The following is a 5,510-nucleotide window of genomic DNA, read 5'->3' on the forward strand; positions in this document are numbered from 1 at the left end:
ATAGGGGACATTCAGGATAGCATTTGAAATGTAAATGAAAAAATATCTAATAAAAAAATAAAAAAAGAAAGAAAGAAAGCAGGTTGAACAAGTCATGGTGGAGCAAGCTAGTAAGCAGCACCCCTCCATGGCCTCTGCATCAGCTCCTGCCTCCAGGCTCCTGCCCCGTGAGAGCTCCTGTCCTGACTGACTTCAGTGATAGACTACAGTGTGGAAATGCAAGCTAAATAAACCTTTTCCTCCCTAAAGTGCTGGTGGTCCTGGTGTTTCATAACAACAGTGACCCTGACTTAAGGTGTGGGGTTTGAGAAAAGACTTGGGAATAATGGAAGGCTTTGCTGTGATGCTCAACCACCCTTTCACTCTGTGCCACATTGTTTCAAGTTGCTTTCCAGGAAGGAGTCACTTAGTTGGCAGAGGACGTAGGTTCTATTCCCCGAACCCACATGATAGGTCACAACCATCTATAACCATTTCCAGGCGATCCAACAGACACGTACGTGGTAACGTCATGCATGCAGGCAAAGCACACACACACACACATGTACACACCCACATGCACACACACACAAAGTAAAATAAATCATCTTTTTAAAAATGGGGATGGGTGGGGAAAGACTGAAGCGCAGTGCACAAAATTAAACAGTTTGATACGTTTTGGAAGACAGGGACCCAGACAAAGCGACTGGTCAGCCTACAGTCTCACCGAGGGCTTCCAGGGGATATGGTGGGCATGTTGGAGATATTTCACTGAGCTGAGCCACTGGCAAAGTCAAACCACTAAGGATGTTGCTTTTAGGAAATCATGCTATCCACAAACGCAGAGCGCCGCTTCATGTAGTCCTTCTCTGTGTGCCTGAGCACACCAACAACATCCTGACAGAGGGAGTCACCCACTCATCTCACAGGCACGTGGCTTCAGAAACACACCAGGGAACCAACACTTCAACCCAGACACACTGAGACACACACATCTTCTGGTACCACACACGCGCATATGAGGGTGCGCACATCAAATGGTCCTTTAGAGCTCATCCACTTTCTTATTCCTCAAAGGTTGACCGATGGCCCTGACTATCTGCTAAGTGTCTACACGGTCATGGTAAAAGTAATTCCAAGGCCCCCAAGACAAAAAAAAAAAAAAGAACTAGACAGGATGGTCCCCCAAGCCCTTCCAGCTGCCTGTCCTAGGAAGCCCAGGCTCTCATCCCTCTCAGGATGAAAAGATGACCAACTCAGACTCTGTCAGTGACCTTTAACAGTTCAAGGTTAAAGGTCAAACCTTGGTCTTTGGTTACCAATGGCTATCTCAGCTTGCAGGATGAAGGCTGTAGACTGCAGGGGTCTGAGTTGTTCTTATTAAGGAAGCTTGATTGCTACGTGGAGAGAGGAGAGACGTGATGAAACATACTGGGCTCAAGGTGAATTTTATAACTCTTTAGCACTAATATTTCTCATATGGAGGCTCAAGGACATCCACAAGGTTTTCAATTTCAAGGCCATTTTGCTTTTTTACGGAGTTTGATGTTCTCTGCACTAACTCCGGTTTAATAATTGACAGAGGGCCAAGCTGCCCACTGTGGCACCTGGAGGTCTGTTCAGCTGGACAGCCAGGCCACTCAGTTCACGTCACCCACAAAGCCACACAGTCTATCCCCTGGCACAAGAGTCCTTGCCAACTGCAGGAAGTTGCGAAATAAAAGAAATTTTTCAAATAAAAAGATGTCAATTTAACAGCCAGGGACCTGGAAACAGATGTTTCTCCCCTAGACCAAGAGCCGCCCACCCGCCCACCCATCCGTCCTCCGGGTTTTCAAAGTCAGTTCTTGTCAGGTGCCCTGGTTAAGAGGGAGAATTAATGAGCTGTGCTCCATTTTATGGCTGTGGTCTGATGTGGGAGCTGCATGCAGAGGGCTTCACGGACAGGCCAGCCCGGCCCCCAGCCCTTCCTCCATAGCTCAACCCTGATCAAAGCAGAGAGCAGCTCGGCTTTTATAGCAAAATGATTAAAACCATGTGGGGCTTGTTTCCTCACACGTGACCTCCTGACAAAGGGCATGGGGGACAGAGGAAAGGTGAACCCAGGGGTCTGTAAGCCCAGGGAGGAGCAGGAACCAAGAGGCAAAGAAGATAGAAACACACACACACACACACACACACGCACGCACGCACGCACGCACGCACACACACATGCACACATGCACACACACATGTACACACACACACACACACACACACACACACACACGCATGCACACACTGCTTTACATGGACTAACAGGAACATACACATCCGCATAAATAAATGCTGTTTCCCTGAAAGTTGAAACAGCCCCTGCACTCAGCCAGAGGGCCTAATTAGCCAGGATGGCTTGGCCCACATCGCTATATGGATAAATAAATAATTCCTAGTTACTTGACCGTGCGTAATCCTTGTAGAAAGCACAGCTGGATCGTGCTCTCAAAATGAAACCCCTTGACTCTGCTGTGTGTAGTGATGAACTTCTCTGTCACCTCTGGTCCTGGGCAACTTCACCACCACACTTGAAAATGACAACTCCTACATAGACTGACTGGATCCATCTGATGATCTGTTCAATTCCCTTGTATCCATGTGTCATCCTCCCCCTTGCGCCAGGACTGGATTTAGTGACTTACTCCTAGTGAGTAAAGTGAAGCAGAGATGATGTCACATTGCATCACCAGGACTAGGACACATGTTCTGGTGCTGAGGGGAGCCAGATGCCACATGATGAACTGAAGCACAATATGTCCATGAGGCAAAGAGACCCAAGAGACTCCGCTGAACCAGTACAACAGCCCTCACCTCCCTTTCCAATCCAAACCACAATGTGAATACAGCCCTAGGTGATGCTGAACCCTGACCCACGAGAACACTGGGGAAACCAGATTGCTATTTTCACTGCTAAATTCGGGGGGGGGGGACTTGTTTGGCAGCCATAGATAACTAACATGCCTACCTGCTCCTCTTCCACAGCAGAAAGCCATGGTTCTTTAGTCTTTTCCTCTGTCTAGCCCAACATTGATGCTCTCTCTTAGCTACTCCAAGACACTAGAGCAAAGTCCCAGAATGTACTGCGAAGTCCAAGGTCAAGGTGCCCGGACCCACTCTCTGCAACATAGATGGAACATTTTATCTGTTCTTAACATGGCAACAGACACATAGCAGCTCCCTGGAGTCTCTTACAGATGAGCATCAATCGTTTAATAAGGGAGCCAACACCACGACTCCATCGACTCCCCCCTAACACCATGGCCTCGAGGGGATTAGGATTTCAATGTCTGAGTCTGGGGGTGGGGGAACAAAAACATGCAAATCACAGTAGTACTCACCAATTATTCGTTAAATAAATTGGTTAATGAAAGTAGAGATCTCTGGCTTTCTGGGCGTCTACTATGAGGCAGCAGGTACTCCACTGGCACTGTCAATAACCCTCAGGACAGCTCTTGACCGTCAGCATGAGTGATGCTCATTTTATAGAATGTAAAACCTAATGCAGAGTAAGAACTCCACTATTCAAAGCTGGCAACTAGCACAAGCAGAGCTGGCATTTGAGCTACTGCCCTCTGCTCTGCCCCCTCTCTCCTGACCTGGATGCCTCTTTGTAGTCCAAGGACAACCAACACACCAGTGCCCGCTCATCTTTCGCACTGACCCTGGAAAAGAATTGTAATTACCATCTCTGTCTTGACAGTCAGGGGAATGTAAGGTCAGGGAGATAAAGACGTCTGCTGGAGACAGAAGGACCAGCATTTATTTCTTCGATGCATTCAGGACACATTTGCTGGGCAGTATCCAGACTCCGTGACTAGTGGGGTGTGGTCCCCTCAGTTTCTCTGGATCCCCACTCTCCCAGAGATACTCATCTACGTTAACTGCTGGCAGCCAGGCATGGGCAAGCTCACGGGAGACGGGTAAGTGAGAAGGGAACATGGAAGCCTGGAGTGGAAAAGAGGCTACCGCTTCAGACAGAGCCCTGAGAAATTCCCTTTTATCCTCAAACCTCATCTCCGTCCTCTACCCACAACGATCCAATGGGTTTGATATGCGTCATTCTTGTGTTCCTTTGAAACAAATAGTATGTTTAATTGATATAAACAATGGCACATGGGATACCTCCTTCTTCCCTTTGAGTTCAAGCACTGTTTCATGTTACTGAAGTTCTGTCTAATCTCCTGCCTCCGACTCTCCCCATCACGTCCTCCCTTTAGAAAGCTCCAGGATGACACTCAGGTGCAACCTAATCAACACCAGCATGAGACTCCGACACACAAGCCAGGCCTTGTCCCCCTCGTGGGAGGAGGAAAACTATGTCATGGGCACACTCGCACGCCCACAGTCCCTTCTCCTTTCACCCGGCAGAATGCTCCCTGACTCAGTGTGCAAACACGTTTATGCCGCCATCCTCCTGCAGGCACTCACAGTCACTGACACCCAGGCCAACAGCTATAAACTTATTTCCTTAACTTGCGTTATTTGGGGAACAGAAAACTTGTCATATACTTTGGAGGCTCCAGGGATCTCTAGAGTTCACCAATCAGATTTGCAGCAGAGGACGAAAGGCACCCCCTTTTAACTGACCTGAAGCATGGAGGACCCACCTACAGGAAGAGACGTGTGCCCCGTTTTACTTAGCAAGCAGAACATGCCAGAAAGTACACCCAGCATGTCCCGTGTGAGGCTTCACGGCTGGCAAGGTAGGGGTGTCCTCGATGTGGCAAGGGTCTAATTACGAAACAGGTTCTGCTGCAGATTTTATGGCCCTCACCCCTCCTGCAGCTAAGTGAAGCGGCATCTCTAAGAGTGAGGTGACTGGCCTAAGGCCTCCCTAGCACACGGGACAGAACTGGAGCCAGTTCTCAGGTCTGCTAGTTCAGGCTACACCTTTGCTCCAGAATGTTCAGAGAAGGCTTTTTCAAGGAGCAGCAAATTGCCCTGGATGTTGGAGGATGGAGCCATTCACAGGGCAGACAAGGGAGAAAGCCAGATTTGTGCCACGGCAAAGGGGATCCAGCGTTCACGATTGATCGGGATCTCCGTGAACCTGTTGAAAGGGGGACCATCCGCGGACTTTTGGAAGAGGGACAGAGGGAACAGCCAGGCTAATGTAGATCAGCTCCTGGCCAGTGCTCTCTTGCCCCTTTACTAAAGACCCAACAGCCCTACTTCCCTACGGCTCTCTGTGTCCCCAGATTTATTTTGCTTTCTTTCGCTAAATCAAACTTTATCAGACAGTTTTACTGTCAGCCGTTAAACCAAAATGTGTTTGTGCAACAGTAAACACCTTGTTACTTCAGGGAAGGATTACATAAACAACGTTGGATGAGGACGACATGCTGTACCGGGAGGGAGGCTGCTGCCCACGTGGGCGTGGAGGAAGACACTTGGGGGGGGGGGAGGCGCTTCAGAGCCAGGAGGCTAGGGGATGGGGCTCACTCTGGCCTGGGTTTCTGCTGTAAAATGGGAAGATGGGTAGACAGTCCAACAAT

This window comes from Mus pahari, chromosome 18 (genome assembly GCF_900095145.1).
Source record: "Mus pahari chromosome 18, PAHARI_EIJ_v1.1, whole genome shotgun sequence".
NCBI classification, from domain to species: Eukaryota; Metazoa; Chordata; class Mammalia; order Rodentia; family Muridae; genus Mus; species Mus pahari.